Source organism: Rhinolophus sinicus, linkage group LG01 (genome assembly GCF_036562045.2).
Source record: "Rhinolophus sinicus isolate RSC01 linkage group LG01, ASM3656204v1, whole genome shotgun sequence".
Classification (NCBI taxonomy): Eukaryota; Metazoa; Chordata; class Mammalia; order Chiroptera; family Rhinolophidae; genus Rhinolophus; species Rhinolophus sinicus.
This window is the reverse complement of record NC_133751.1, coordinates 152,161,818-152,179,379: the sequence shown is the minus strand read 5'-3', so window position 1 is coordinate 152,179,379 and position 17,562 is coordinate 152,161,818. Positions and strand designations below refer to the sequence as shown.

Sequence of the window (17,562 nt, the reverse complement as noted above, 5' to 3'; positions counted from 1 at the left end):
ACGTAATTTGACATTTTGAGGCAAAGTACAATGAGTGTTGAGTACATTACCCTTGCTAAAATGGAAATTATTTTTCTAAAAATAATAATGTTTAGAGCTTATATGGATCTACCCCAAATAACTTAAATATTTGTTAACAGGTAAATTTTACAGAAAATATCCAATGATTGGTTTTATGATATAACTATGACACCGGAGAGTCCAAATATACTAAATAGTAAATCTCCACAACCATTTATGTATTTTTATGTTCCTTTTGTTCCCCCCAGTGCAAAGATACTTTGTATAGAGCTGGGACATAACCATAGGCTTGGGTTGAGTACCAGAGTCTAAGAGGCAAAAAACTAAAATAAGAGTAGGGACAGAGGGCAGCCAGATGGCTCAGTTGGTTAGAGAGTGAGCTCTCAACAACAAGGTTGCCGGTTCAATTCCCTCATAGGACGGTGGGCTGTGCCCCCTGCAACTAAAGATTGAAAATGGCGACTGGGTTTGGAGCTGAGCTGCACCCTCCACAACTAGATTGAAGGACAATGGCTTGGAGCTGATGGGCCCTGAAGAAACACATTGTTCCCCAATATTCCCCCAATAAAATTTAAAAAAAAAGTGGGGACAGATTATTGGACCTAGAGATGGATGCAGACTAAAGCTGAATAAAAGTGAAAGTAGATTGAATGGTTCTGAAAATATGAAGGCAAAGTAGGACATGGGGAGAGTCTGAGAAGGATGAGGGAGAATTCCCAAAGGAGACGTGGACAATTTGGTGGTTTGAGAGAGCTGTGCATTGATTTTTCTCAAGAATTTAGTCACAGAAAAGTAAAAGGTACAACAAAATTAGCCAGGTTTGGAGTGCCTATGGAGATATGCTAGTTCCAAAGATTATGGAGTTTGGTACATCTCCCATTTGGTTGAGAAGGAAGAGCTGTTTTAATCTATACTTGTATTGATATCTGAATCCCCCAGTTAAAAACACATCTGCTAATTTGAAATTTAAGATCTGAGAGTCTGGAGCTGGAAAAAGCTAAGAAGAAAAAAGCAACTTATACTGTTACCACTAATTTGCCTTCAGGTATAGGGAAGTCATGTGTACTGCAGAAGGATTTAGGCTAATCATTAGCATTTTCTAGGGAGATTGTAAAATATATATAGACTCCCAGGAACCACCAGGACTCACTGCTGTGGTGCAGAGGGTGAAGCCAGTAACCTGAACACCTGGTTTTACCGTTTCCTAACTAGGAGTTAGTTCTTCAACAACTTACTTAATCTTTCTGAGCCAAAGTTTTCTCACCGGTAAAATGGGGTTAATAGTAGCTGTTTTATAGTGTTAGAATGTACACTGTAGTTGCTTTCCTGAGAGTTAACTTCTACAGTCTTCATTGGTACATATTATGTATTCCAGATGCCTTGCATTATAGCTAAAACAAAACAAAAAACAATCCTGTAAAATCTTGGCTGAGACTGTTCATTTGGCCAGTTTAGTATAAACAAAGACTATAAATTAGGAGTGAGGGACCAGAGCATGCCATTTTACTTTGAGGCATTGAATGGATGGCTATAGCACAGAAAATTAGGGGAAATGATACAGTCTTCTTCCGAGGATGCCTTTGCTGTTTTGATGGATGGGCGTGACCCGACAGTGTCACAGTATAGTCCCTGTCAAGTGACCCCTTCTTGCTAAAAGCTCTCAAACTCCAGGAGGATACTGGGGCTCCCTAAGAAGTCTCTGGAAGCCTAGTCTTACCTATAACAATCTGAGGAAACATGTCAGGGTGTGTTCCCTCCCTTGTTAAATGACCAAGTGTTGCCAAAAGCCTACCTCACACTCCGGGGATTAACACTATATAAGCAGTTTTGTAACCCATAATATCTTCATTTATAACATGATCATGTTCCCTTCTTATTAGTTTTCAAAACCACATATTTTTGTTTTATTTGATTTTTATTTTTGTTTAAGCTATATAGCATTTCATTGACTAGCTCTGCCATACTAGTCAACTACAACTCTAAAGGAGATGCATGCTTCTTTTTAAATATTTATTATTATAAACCACCAAATAATTAATTTTTTTTTCATATATCATCGTGTATATCTCTGATTATATCCTTAGGATGAATTCCTTAAAGTGGAATTACTGGGTTTTCAATTCACATTGCCAAATTACCTGGCAGAAAGGTTCTACCAATTTATGTCTTTTATGGTGCTTTGGAATATCATTTCATCATACCCTTGCCATTACTGTGACACTGTTATTTTTAAAAATTTCTGTGAATTTTTTGGATGCTCAATAATAGCTAACACACATATAGCGCTCATTATGTGCCACATACGTTTTAGGTTGGATTAAGGTAGGGTACAAGATTCCCCGCCCTCTAGGGTGCATGCTTTGTATAACTCCAGTATTGCACATATAGTGAGATATCACTCCCATGATTACATACGTGCCCATTATATGGCAAAGGGAATTTTCGTATGTAATTAAGGTTTCAAATTACTGGCCTGATAGAGTGATTATCCAGGTGGGCCTGGCATAATCACATGAACACTTTCAAACTAGGGGTCAGAAACTAAGGAATTCAACACAAGAGTCTCTCTGGCTGACTCGGAAGATGGAAGAGGTCATGCGGCAAGGAATGTATTTGGCCCTTTTAGGGGCTGAGAAGGGCTTTGGCTGCAGCAAGAAGGAAACAGGGACCTCAGTCATCTGAGTACAGGGAACCGGATTTTGCCAACGAGAAAGAGCTTGGAAGTAGATTTCCCCCCAAAGTGACCAGACAAGAATTCAGTTGAGCTGACCCTGATGTCAGCCTTGTGAAGCCCTTAGCAAAGAACTCAGCCATACTATGCATGACCTCTGATCTACAGTACTATACACTAACAAGTGGGTGTTGTTTTAAGTTGTTAAGTTTGTGGTAAGTTGTTGCACCGCATTAGAAAAGTAATACAATGTGTATCAACTCATTTAATCCTCCGCATACCCACAAGGTAGGCATTATTATTAATACCATTTTCAGATTAAACACTTGAGGCACAGAGGTTAGATAAAGCTAATTATCTAGAGGTTAGATATAGAGAATAATTACAGGCAGCATTTGAACTCAGGTATTTTGGCATTTGACATCTTACTTTCAATCATCATACTCTTCCTTAACTCTTGATGATATTTCACTGTTAAAACTGTTTTCACAATTCTACTATCTCATACAATACTAACTTAAGCAGTTGATCTATAATGATTTAATTGTAGAAACATGGAAAAACAGAAAAACTAACCAATACAGAGGAATTTTTGTTGTTATTATTTTGTAATACCCTATGAAAATAATATTTAGGAAGCCATTAAAAACCCTGGGTATTATGTTGCTCCTCCCATTCTTGGCTAATAAGCAAGAAAGGATGACTAGCAATAACAATTAAAATTGCACATAATTCCTATGTCCCAAATTCTGTGGTAAAAAATGTTCTACAAAGATCCACCAATCTTTGCAATTTCATGCAGGCAGATAGCTGAATTTTACAGAAAGGAAGACTTTGGGTCAGATAGTTTAAATAACTTGCCCAAATTTACACAGGCAGTAAGAGGCTATGGCTGGGAGTTGAACTACAGTCTGTATGAACTATAGTCTGTATGACTGCAAAGTCTATTATTCATTCCATCAATCTTTATGCTGTACGACCTAAAGAACTAATAGGTAAGTCAAGCTAGAAGACCCCATTAGCTCAGAGTATGCATTTCTAGAAAAGGCAAGCTGACTGGCTGATTGAAATCATTCATTTAAGGGGTATATGTATACCACAGTACAGTCCCATATAAATGAACTGAACACAATTACGGTATATTAGCCATCACTCTTTCTCTTCAGATTCCCAGCCAGACATCACAGCAGGGCCCAACATCGTCTTTGTTTTTGTTTTTTTTGGTCAGTTCTGCCTAGCAGTGGTAGGCTTTGGGACTTCCACCAGTCCAATGTTATCTGCTTACCCTTACCTTCACATGTATATTAAACTCCAGTAAAATAGCTATACTAACCCTCAGCATGCACCCCTGGTTTCTTTGTAGCTGATTCAGCATTATCACTTGCCAAGCTTATGGTTCAGAATTGTTCACCAGAACACAATATAAATGGAAGAAAGTGGATGAAGAACAGAAAAAATATATTGGTTCAGAATTGTTCACCAGAACACAATATAAATGGAAGAAAGTGGATGAAGAACAGAAAAAAATATACTGTGGAACAATTTTAATTTTAATTATATGCTGTGGTGATTCATTGAATAAAAATATATGTATGAGAGCACTCAGAGACTGGTAAAAAATATGTTTCTGTATTTTCTGTCTTTTCTTATATCGACATTATTTAACATTGATATTACAAGTTAATATAAAACATAACTAATTTACAATTAATCCATTGATTTAATATATGATGACCTGCGTGTGTATGTGTGTGTATGTATGTGTGTGTGTGTATGTGTGTGTGTATATATATATATATATATATATATATATATATATATATATATGTCTCAGAAACAGAATAGTAATATAGCAAAACAGTACAGTGCAGGGAGTCATGAAATGAGGAATGCATACAGATAAAATCCTCTGTTAAAGTAGGAGAATTCAAATGGAGTTTATACAACAAAAAGTCTACAACACAAAACTCTGCATGGCTTAACGACATTTATGTGACATGGACATTGTCACGTTGAAGGACATTAACAGAGAAGCATGTGAAAGGAAGGACTATTTTAGAATGTACTGGGTGTCTGTCATTGGGACGGTGTAAGAAAAGGGTAAGATGAGTATCTGATAAGATTATTCACTTATTTATTCAGTCAGCAAAACAATTTGGGGGCACAAAATATGTATCAGGCATTCCATTAGGTGTTGCCAATACAGAGAAAAAGGAAACCCCCTGACACCGAGAATTACAATTGTGATAGTTGAATAAAAGATTATAGAGAGGTCTAGGAAGTACCTGGTAATGACCACACAAAGAAGCCACGACAGGGAGGACAGGCCTGAGGTGGCCCTGAGGCTGCTCCTGTAAGCCCTGTCCATAAGTTGTGACGATCTCAGAACATAGAAGCATACAATGAAGTCCCCAAGCTCAGAATTACCCCTCGAACGCTCAGCCCTAGGGGAGTTCAGCGGCCATGATGAGTGAGTTCACTAAGGGCCCCTTACTGATTCAGATATCACAGTGGCCAAACAATATAAAATTTGAAGTTTTGAGTTGTATGAGGTACATGAAAGGAATTTTGAGGAAGCAAAGCTAAAAATTTTTAATAACTTCTGAAAACCTTTCCCAGGTTCTTTCTGCCTTAATATTCTGACAGCATCACAACCAATATTACCTGGGTAAAGATTGGCGACAAATACTGATTTTTCATGGCTAGCCTAAATGGGATAGAAAGGAAATGAAAAGCTTTCTAAATACATTCAGGAGTCCTGTTTAGGAAATTATTTGTGTCATTTATTAAATATATTGTATTATGTCCACAATATGACAACAACCAACTATATCAGCACTTACTAGAAAACGAACTGACGCATTTTTGACCCTGACTGCAAACTCATAAAAAGTCAAAGACACTGTGACAGTAAGTCAAAGCGATTAACTCACAGAATACCACGGGCAGGTCTAAAGTGAGGAGTTCTGTGTAACTCTACAATTCCTGTGTTGTTAAGCCCACCGCGTTTTCTCACTTTCCAAAGTGGTCCTAAATTATGTTTTTCTTTTGTCTAGTATTTAATGCATTATATCCAATATTTAATACAAACACATCGTATTTGGCTGTTATTATTTTGTAAAAACAAATGCTCAGTTTCCCACCAAAAAAAAAAAAAATCATTGTGGGAACTTCCTCTCTGGGCCTTATTTTCTTCATAGGAAAAATGAGCAATCCAGAAAGGAATTATGTCTACAGGGCAATCCCATGATTCTGGGGTAATGGAAGGCTGAAATATTCAAAGAGAGTACATGAAAATGCAATGAGTATTTGCCAAATCACTTTATCATCAATATGGTTTAAAGATACAAAAATTTACCTAACAGCTAGTTTTTCCTGGTGGTTGGTGGTTTTGTTTAAAATAATTTTGCAAATGTGCATGTGAGTCAGGAAAAATATAGAAATGTGTTGAATATACCACCCTTTGTTGCTGTATTAAAAGATAATATGCTAAGCTCTTGATCTAACTAGAGTACAAAGAATCTTTGGAAATAAATCACATGACTACTACCTACCTTTTTAGCCATGAGACTAAAATGAATGGCAAATTTGATCTCATGTCAAGTAGTTTTCTTGCTAAAACATGACCCATCGAATTAATATTGACATTTATCAACATCATCATAATCTTGAATTAAATGCTTAAAAAGTTACATTGAGTGTATTCTCAGAATAAGTATATGCAACAATTTTCAGGTCAAACTACTTAGTCTATTATAACAACTGAGATCTAAAGAATTGACTCAGAAATTAAATGGTCTGTCCAACTGATTCAATGAGATATATGAAACATCCAAATATGACCATTAATTTGATAATCAAAGGCATTCCTTGCACCTTGATTTACACAATGTAAATAAAGAGTAATAATGCTGCTTTGAACCAATGCCATTTTTATACTTATATAAGTCCTATATAATACTATTAGTTATTAAATATAGACTACATCAAAAATAACTTCTGATATTTTTCAATTTGGCCTACCATAGTACAACTGTTAATGCAATTTTTCATTTGTTTGAATTACCGTAAGTACATACGTAGCCCGATTTGGACATTGTGAAACCTGACCCAAGCTTTCTTACCTTGGTATAATTTCCATTTCTTTTAAATCCCACCCTTCATTTCTAGTAATGTGGGGTTATTTGCCAAACCAGCATATTTTCATTATCAAGATTAAGTTGTCTATATTACAGGGGAAGTTATTAATATTTCATTTGCCTGAATACATTTTGTGAGACTTTGAGACTCATGTCACTCACATATGAATATGGTAAGCTACTTCCAGCAGTAGAAGCATAAAGGAGTAAAGAGACACTACGAACAAACAATGCTTAAAATTTATCTGTAATTGGGAGTAAGTCTATGCAATGAATTATTTTCAGGAACTTGAAATACACTTGATAATCTTGACTGTGCCTAAAAAATGGGTTATTTGCACAGGTTGCATAATCTATTTACTAGTCTAACTGATTTATTGTCAGCGTGCTTCTCTAATGTCATATCTTTAGGCTGAAAGTGTTTCCACTAAAGTGCTTTGCTCGTATTAATTGATAAAAACTAAATACTTCCCATTATCCTAACTCTCTTTGAAAAATAACATGCTGACATACCAAATTCATTTAACTATAAGTTATGTATTGGCCAGATATTAAATATATTAAAACAAGGTGTAAGTGTGTGGTACTTTATTTGCTACACTGCTAACAGTAAATCTAATAAACTGAGGTTAATATACAAAAATAAAGTATTATATGTCAAAAACACTTAAACGAGTGGTAAAACAGATAATAGAAATCTCATCTAAATTACAATAAAATAGGAAAGATGTCGCAGTTTTATGATGATTTTCCCTTTCACCAAACAGCTGAGAAAAAAAAATTAACAATTAAAAAATTTTAATTTAAGAAATTGCGTAGGATAAAATATACTGATAGTTATGATTTTTATTTCTTCTAAAGAAAAGTCACATAAAATGAATTTTTATTTTCGAAATAAAGCAAAAGGCTTCAAATAAAACAAAAGGTATTTATGTGTATTTACAATAATTCCCATTAAATTTCAAATATATTACCTTAATATAAAAGTTTTTATGCTGATGTTTAATAATGTTAAGCCATTTTTAAGTTGTTGCAATGTGTCATTTTTTCATGTATGAGATTACAAAGGTAAGGAAATGACTGCATTAATGAAATATGGTGTGGACATTAAGTATAAAAAATTCTTATTCTAATATGTCAAAATATGTATTTAATCCTCCTGACTATCCATAGCTTGAAATAAATCTCAAGCTTTTCTTTTTATGATTAAAATGACTGGTACATTAAAAAACTGTTTCTTAATGTATTGTCTTATTCAGTATACTACTAACCACTACAAACATAAAGAGAAAAGGAAAAGTATTGTGCAAAAGGAGTCAAAGTTGTATATAGTGTCCTCTATTAAAAACTTACATCCAAATCTTAATGTTTGCACTGAACAAAAAACAAATGGTCTTGGTTTGCCATCTTTCACAAAGCAGCCTTACATGGTTTTCATTTGCCTTGTTTCAGCCTTCACTCGGACAAAAACCTCTTAACTGTTTTCTGTCATGCTTTTTTTCCCTCTTCTGTATTCTCTCTCTCTCTCTCTCTCTCTCTCTCTCTCTCTCTCTCTCTCTCTCTCTCTCTCTCTCTCTCTCCCTCTCCCCCTGTAGTCTCTGCAGTAAAAACTCCCAGTTATCTCATGGAGATGGCTCATGCAGACGTCTGCCAGTGGACGATAGCAAATGCTGACTGAGAGAGGGTTTATCTACTTTTCATCCAAAATATGCGAACCATTAAGGAAATTATAAAAAACAGCAACAATGTACTCTGGTTTTATTCAGAACCTTTCCCTTAGCGATTATTAAAAGGATGATATTTTTAGCCAAAGAAAGCAAAATGCATCTGCAGCAGCTGGTTTCCAAGGAAACAGAATAATTTAAAACCATGTGGAACTCTGCTCTCTAATTTTCATCAATTCTCCTTCATTCCTGGAGGTAGCTTTACTCAGAATTTATAATTTCCAAAAAATATAACTGCCTTGGCTTATTTTCTCTAACACTTATCAGGAAGAAGGCAAATATCTGGTCTTATATATCACCTTAAATTCCAACCTAGGGTGTGAATTAATTCCTACCATCATTTTGTTTAAAAAACCAAGATCAGAAGAATTTGTCAGTGAGAAACATGGCAACATCTCAGTATCATATGATTTCTGAAATCTAGAAATAATTCAGAAAAGAACCATGCAAGAATATTTGCATGGGCCAATATGGCACTTAAGTGTGTAAACATATTATTCACTATATTTAGTACATTTAGGAAATTTAAGATAGTCCTCCATTCATTTAGATAATTTTTACTCAATATTCAGTTTTTCTTTTTGTTAATTTTGCAAGAAATATTACGTTTTTATCTGCTATTTAAAGACAAAATCCATCTCTTAAAAAACAAAAGGCAAAAATAAGACCCCCTAAAAAACTTAGAAATTATTCATATTCATTCTTATTAGTCTGTGATTCATTCAAAAGTATTTTTAAAATATATGAAAAAATCTGTACATCATTGAAAGACTTCTTTTATTATAATCACCAAGTATTACTCAACTGCCAGTGTGCCCATGGCAGTAATAATCTTACTTAAAAGAAGTTCAATTTTAATGAGCTTCCCCCACCCTTATCGACCTGTATTTATAAATTAAAATAACTATAAAATGAAATGACTTGGAGTAAAATCATTTTTCATATGTCTTTATTGTAAGTGTAGCATTTAGTCTGCATATTTAGCACTCCTATTTTCCCTAAGAGAAAACAAAACAAAACAAAACAATATTAAGAGATATAAGCTACTGGTAAAGTAAAATCTTAACTTTTGAGCTTTAAAAACCACATTGCCCTAGAAATATTCCCAAAAATACAAATGCTATGATGGCATTCTTAGCTTGATATATTTGATTGATAATCAAAACTACCAGTGAAACTTGCCAATTAAGATGCAATTTTTACAGCAATGTTTAATCCTTCACAAATAGGTTTCTGAGCTTTTAAAGAAAATGGTCCTAGTATGTATGTTGACAAACATAAACAATTGTTTAATTATCATATGTGTTTACTAAATAAAATGAAAGGACTACTCAGTACCATGAAATTTATCAAAGGAGTAAATTAAAGGGCTTAAATGCACACATACCATTCATTCTAAAGTAGCACTAAAAGGGTCTACAAAGAACAAAAATTATTTTCTAAACCACCTACTACACTGTAAGTATTAGAAGACCCCATATGAAATGTTATATTGTATATTAAGATAAAGCTCCATTTTCCCAGGACCTGTGGAATTTAGCAAGCTGTCCTCACCCTTCCTTTGATTCCCAATAACATAAGCTTGAATAAATAAAGATACTTGACGACTCATCTTATCTATTAACTTTGCTTCAATACACTTGCTTAGAAAGTTATCAAGGATAAGACATGCCTCTGGTGTTTTTATCAGCTAAGGGCTTTGCAGGGAGAAAGGACAACTCAATTGCAAAGCTTCCTCGAGTAAGGAAAAGGACACACTTTCGGGAAATGTCTACGGAATGATTTTCATATCATAAAATTGTCTGAATAGGAATTGATAGCATTCCCTTTCAAAGAAAAATAAATTTTTCTCTTCTTTTTTGCTCTTACCTGTAAATATGGTTTCCGTACTTCGGCTCCGTCAGATCAGACTGAGGAGTTCACTCCACCCTCCTCTATTCCTTCAGGCAGCAACCGACCAATAACAAAAGCCAGATCCTGGCATTCTCTGGCTCATGCTCCCTGCTCTGCTTCCCTCCCTCACTCCCTCCCACCCCCACTCTTCTGGAGGACAAATACTTGCAGCTGGGAGAGAAAAAGGGAGCGGAGAAAAGGAATACGGAGAGGAATGGAATAAAGAGATGAAAGATATGTCAAAGAATAGCTCCAAACTATGGAAAATACCTGTAGGTGAACACAGCTGAAGTAAAATGTCTTGCTTTGGATTTAAGAAAATAGGGTCAATCAATGCCTCTCCCACCTGAAATCAAAGCAAAGCACTCAGGGTAAAACCTAAGTAAATTGCCTATTTATTCATCTCCCATTGACTTTTCTCAGTGAAAAAAAGGTATCTCCTCATGGTACATTGTGATATGTAGACAGAGAAAGTTGAGACTGGACAACAAGATAATAGCATGCATATACAGTTTCCTGAGTATCAGAATGTTCCATTATTTCAAAGTTATGTGGTTTGCATTACCTCAGATTTCTAAAATGCTGGCATCAATTTGCCTATGTAAATAATGGAGCTTGTTAAAGATTAAAAAGGGGTAAGCACTTAGTTGTCATGTCTCAAAGTAACTAATTGAACTTCAATTTTATTCTAATAACCTGGGCAAAATCACTTCACTTCTGAACTGAAAGGCCTAATAAGTATAAAAGGACAATTGAGGAAAACATCAAGTTAGAATTCTTTAAGACAACAAAGCCAATCCTTTTCGTTTAAAGGAGGTTAGGTAGGGACTAACAAAGATTTCAGACCAGGAGCATATACTATAAATACAAATTGTATTTTTAATTTTTTAAATACAATACAAACCACGGCTCTTTATTATAAAAGATGCTATTAACTGAGCTCTCTCTAGTGGAGGTGGTCTGAAAAAGTTTCCTCGGGGAGCTATAAATTAAACAATGGATGTTATTTCCACCTTCAAGGCATGTACTGCCTACCTGAGATATTTATAGGCTTTGCTCTTTCAATTCTTAAATCAGGAATATGTCCTCCTGGAAATAAGATCAAAGGGAGAAAAAAGAGAGAAGTGGCAAGAAAGTATTTTTTATTTCCAGGAGTAATTGGCATGAGGGCAAATACTGGTAGTTCAGAAATAACTGTAAGGAAAGGGTTTAGGGGTGTCACTCTCCTCAGGAGGTGAGTGGCTGGTAACGTGACCTGAAGCTGGCTTTAGATAGAACACGTGTAGTGATTTTACTTAATATGGGTGGTCACTTGGAGTAGCTTTAGAGGCTCTGAGAAAGATAAGGGGAAGATTAAGCTATTCCTTACACCCACCCCAAGCCTTCTGCCATGGAAAATGCTTTCGAAGCCCCTCTGGTCTCCAGCTAGGAAGAGCTGGAGATATCCCTAGGGTAGCATTTCTGAGAGAGTGGGTTAGAAGCCATCTGCATCAGAATCACTGGAGGAAGCCTTGTTAAAAATGCACACCCCTGGGCCTGACACCAGACTTCAGGAATTAGCATTTGAGGAGTTTGTGACTCAGCATCTTTATCAAACTCTTATTCTTATCCCAGTTGTGCTGTAGATCAGGGACTCAGTAGACCAGTGTTCCTTGGACACAAAATCTAACCAGATTTTTTCTGGTTACTTATGGCACCATTATCTCATGTAGAGGAAGAAAAATAGGTTGAATGCAGGGGAGATAACAGATTTAGTTTGGAAATTTTGAATTGTTTTAATATCCCAATTGAAATATTATATAGGCAGTTGAAATCTTGGATAGGACTCGGGCCTAGGTATAATTTAGAAATCATTTTGGGTATGGTTAGAGTAATGAGAGTGAATGAATGCCTTTAGAACAATGCTTCTCAGAATTGTGGCCTGACAAACTCCTTTATCAAAATTAAAACCGCAGACTAGGACTCCACCCATACCTACTGAATCAGAGTCTCAGGGGTGGGGTTTAGGAAGCCCCGTTTTTAATAAGTTTTAATAAATTTCCCGGTTAACTTTCTTTGTGCACTAAAGTCTGAGAATCATCACTCTAGAAAGAGAAGTAGATTGAGCATGAAACTCGGGGGATGACTTACATTCATAAAGAAAAAACAGAGGACATGGAATGAAGAAACGATACTTAGGAGGAACAGTTAGCAAGGAGGAGAGCCAAAAAAGTGTTGTAGCAAAATCCGAAGGAGTAGAGAATTTCGGGAAGATGCCCTATCTAGGGCCTTGCTATACAAAGTGTACTTCATTGAAGTCAGGTATGCCCGAGAGCTTGTTGAGATGCAGACTTCCAGCCCCTGTGCCAGTCAACTGACTCGTAATCTACATTTTAGCAAGATTCCCCAGGGAGTCCGATGCACCTTTATTTTATTTTTATTTATTATTTTTCATTGAAATAGATTTGACATACGACATGGTATAAATTTAAGGTGTATAACAATGTTAATTTGATACATGTATATATTGTAATATGATTGCCATTGTAGTGATAATTAGTATCTCTACCATGTTACATAATTATCCTTTCTTTTTACTGGTTGGAATAATTAAGTTCTAGTGTCTTGGCAAGTTCAATGACTATTGTACAGTATTGTTGTGTATATTCACTGTGCTGTGCATTAGATCCCTAGGGCTTATTCGACTAGTAAATTTGTAGACTTAAACAATATCTGTCCTGCACCCTAACCCCCATCCCCTGGTAACCATCATTTTATTCTCTCGTTTTACAAGTTTGGCTTTTAAAAATTCCACATATAAGTGATATCATACTTGTCTTTCTCTGTTAGACTTAATTTTTAGCAGCACTGTTGTCACCCATTGAATATGACTTTTAGTGCTTGGTGAACGGAAAGTGGAGTGGTTGGGGCAGGAGGCATATGGAAGTAGTTTTAAGAATGAATGAGAGATAAAGAAATGGAGACAGGGTCAGTGTTTTATGTATACCCAGAACGAGGAACTTCTAGCACATCAGCCACAGGCTGTCTCTTCAGTTCAAAGAAGCTAAATATAAGCAGAGGCGAAAAGTGGTCTTGCTTGCTGCTACATGTCTCTACCTTGAACACTCTTCTGACAGAGTGATGGGCAAAAGAGAGGCTGATAGTGACAGAAGAGATGCTTTCTTAAGGAACCGTGACAATTGGACCCTTGATCACCAGGAGAACTCAGCTGCACAGGTAACAGACCTTTTGAGAGTAGTCTGAGTGACTTTAACAATCTTTTGTGGCAAGGAAATATTACAAAATCTCTAAAGGCTAAACACCATTATTAAATAATTTAAGAAGTCTTAAAAAGCTGGAAAATGAAGATAACCCAAAAGAGTCAAAGAATTACCAGCCTTCAAGGAAGTCTCAAAATTAGAGCTGGTTGTAATTGGAAGGGACTTCAGTGTAATGTGTATTAACTGGGTGAAGTTTTCTCCATTTGAAATGTAAAGTTTTAGGATAATACAAATGACCACTACGGATATAGATGAGGCTTGGCACAGACCAACTGATTAAATAAAAATTATTCACGCTTAACTGACTAAAGAGACTATTTTAATAAAATCTATATTTTTGAAAATCAAGGATTTGCCAAATGAATGGAATTTGGATTATCTTGAGGAATGATCATCTAGATGCATCTGAAATTATGTACTTCAGAAGAAAAAAAATATTTAAATATATTCATGCAAGCTGAAGGATCAGTAGAACTATTTCATGTCTCTGGTTTCATAAACATATCAAGGCATAAAAAAAATGGGTAATCATTTTTTTCCTTTCCAATCTTCACTGAGGAAGTCATTAAAGGATTCCTCAATTGCATTTTAAAATTGAGATTCAGCAGTGTCAAATCAAAAGGTGTTGAAGAGTATTAACACTACTCTGGAGGTAGCTGATCCATAGGAGTGAACACAACGCCAAGACCTGTTGGTAGCCCCCCAAACAGTTTGTATGAACTCAAGGATAAAATTTGGTGCAACTGCCAAAGTATTGTGCAGGTTGCCATACGTTGCCCGGTGCCAGGAGGCTAGTAAACCATCAGTGTGGTCTCCACAAGTGTGAGAAGACCATGATAATCATCGGACAGTAAGAGATGCTCAGTGATAATTAATAAAATAACTTAGGGACAATGTAACTTAAGAATCTATTCATTGGTCATTTGTAGAAAATTAGCAATGTACTTCTAATAGTATGAATTCACAAATACTGATTAATCATTTCTATGCAAAAGATATTTTTCTTCATAATAAAATACTACAGTAAACACAACCAAGTCTCGGAGGAGATGGAGATTCCATTCTAATAGAGACAAATTGTTTCTTACATACACATATGTGGTCTACACTATGGAACTGGAGTGCTGAATCGGGCAATGTGTAAAGACCCAGAGTAAACAGCAGCTGTACTTCCTGCCCCTGAGATGCTTCCCAGCAGAATGCATAACAAAGAGGAAGACCATGGACTATTGCAGTAACAGGAATAACAATGGGAGCAAAGGGGACAATGTATTTTTGTGAGGATAAAAAAATGTGCCTTAAGATCTCTTTGTTAGAGCTTTAAGAGTATACATTTTTATGGGGGCAATTGATCAATTTAAAAATTGCTTCCAAAACTATCACAAAATCTGACCTTTAATTTAGAAGAGGGTTGTGGGAAATAGTGTGTCAAAAAATAAAGAATTTTCTTGGTGATGATATGCTCTGGATAAAAAGATAATTGATAATAGGGGTTCCTCAGGGATTCATGCTGAAAACAGCTGCAAATAGAGTTGCCAATTTTACAATAATTAAGTGATATTAATAAAATGTTCTTGAGGAACAGTAAAATACAGGGGGTGCCAAAAAATGTATACACATCACTTGTATACATCTTTTGTTATCGGTACATATTGAGTATTACAATTTTAATAGTTTTTTCCTTTCTTAAAATGTGTATACATTTTTTTGGCAACCTCTGTATATCCAAGTGTCCTAATTCTATTGACATTTCCTGGGGTGTGCCATAATAAACAAACGAGAATATCCTACAGGAAACTTCAGAGTTCAGCATGAGTAAACAATAGAGTAGTAGGTGGTTTTCATTAGTAGATATAAAGTTACAATTTAAGAAAAAGTAATTTAAACCTTAAAATATGATGATGTTTGAACATTAGTTGTAACTCATGAAAAGACTGGTATCACTTTGGTTCTTAGGACATCATTTCGTGTTACCAAAAATGCCTATAAACCTACATGTCTTTTGGAAGTATACTAAATTCGAAATGTAAAAAATAAATGTGTTTGACTTTATATAAAATTGAAGCTTGTCTACATTTGAAAAGCCACAGTAATTACTGGTTATCACAGGTTAAGAAAGGCATAAAGTAACTAGAAAGTATCTGGAGAAAGGCAAGGTGTTCATTGGAATTAAGGGGTTTCGACCATGAGATTTTGATAACTTGACACTGGTTATCAAAAGACAAAAATGGAAAAGGACATAATCCAAGTCTTTGAAATATTGATGATTGTGGATAATGTAAACAGACATTCCTTCACCAAATTGTAGGCAGCTTCAGCACTTAAGAGGGAGATCATTTCAGAATCAATAAAAACAAGTAATTGTTTCCACTTCTTTTCCCAAGCATTCACATCTTAATTACCCACCACGGATGGGAAATGCACTGGTTTAGACTTGACTGGTTTGAAAATAATCTAACGTTTATCTTTAAGATGTGAAAAATTTGAAGGGATTGTATTTTATTTAATATTTAAATATACAGTGCATAGCACAGGGACTGGCAAATAACATGTTCAATAAGTGTGGAAAGATAAATCCAAAGAAAAAGTGGGAGTGGAGTTGGGAGAAAAAAGAAAACAAAATGAAAAGAGAACGAGCATGCACAAATGAGAACTATACAGATAAATTGATCTTGTCTTAAATTTGGCTACACTTTAGAATTTTATGGAATAAGAATTTCAAAATCTATGAGCAATGCCAACTTCTGGAACAAGGAGGTGAGCTAGAGATCCTAGAAATAAACAAGAAGTAACAGACTTTTGAACCAGACCTGAAACCGCTACTCTCCAGTATTCATCTATCTAATGATTCTCTGTCCAGAATATTCTGAGATGAAAGTAGACAAAAGCAAAATAGTGCCAAGCTCCTTAATAGGAAACGATTTGGCAGGTGATTGTGAGAGAGAGCCCAGCTAACACGGAAACATGCAAAGCATCTCTAAGATCCCTGCTGATTTTTTGGTTAGGTATCAGAGCCAAGAAGTTGAAAAGATGCTTGCATTTATAGCTGGTGAAGACTACAGAGAAAGCCTTTACTAAAGTGTGAGTTGGCTTTCCCCCAAACATTACATTACCCTTGAATGGAAAATTGATCGGATGACATATGGTGATAACATCTGCCACCCATGGATAAAGCGGGAGTGCCATGTGGGTGGTAATGGAAGCTGTAATAGTGAGGGTGGAGAATTTAATGACAGTATGTAACACTGAGGAAAGCAGCAACAATCTGAAAGAAAGGAACAATTTGTATAAATCTTTACGATGGGTACTACAGGACTATACATCCTACTCTTCTGTAGTCATCTCAGAGAGAATGATAGAAGTGAAAGATGCTTTGTAATTTTATTACCTCCAAGTTGATCTCAGCCATAACCCTCAGGGAGGCATTTCTTCCACATATTATTGTGGGTCGGCACTCATTCCTTATCATAAACACATATTTATTACACATCTGGAATGATCATAGCAAGAAATCATAACAACCCAGGGCTATATATATTAAATATAAAAATGAGGGCATATTCATTATTTCTAAAAAATTCTAAAAAATTTTATTTAAATGTGAATTTTCAGGAAGTAAAAGAAAATAAGTAACAAAATAATTAATAATGTTTTATGAGTAAAATGCTTAAGTTCATTTGTTTTGTCCTATTCGTTCAAGATGAAATAAATGGTATCTGTAACTTGCAAGCAGAAGAGTTTCATTTGCAAAACAGTAAAAAGAACAAGGGGAATCTTGCCATGGTTATACAATAATGTGAGTTTTGGTCAAAGTTTCCTATGGAATTCAAATATTTGAAATGGCAGCAGGCATC

The 17,562-nt window shown here is 35.3% G+C and overlaps 1 protein-coding gene across 2 annotated transcripts in view; it reads right to left on the bottom strand.

The window, feature by feature from the left end:
• The window catches only part of CSRNP3 (cysteine and serine rich nuclear protein 3), a 192,821-nt gene extending 182,279 nt beyond the window's left edge, over positions 1-10,542 (bottom strand). Inside the window, exon 1 of one of the 2 annotated variants that reach the window (XM_074337251.1) lies at positions 10,425-10,542. The gene's annotated coding sequence lies outside the window, so the exon portion shown is untranslated. The remainder of the gene's footprint in view (positions 1-10,424) is intronic. The other variant, XM_019727331.2, reaches the window with a different exon arrangement.
• Between the last annotated feature and the right edge of the window lie 7,020 nt (positions 10,543-17,562).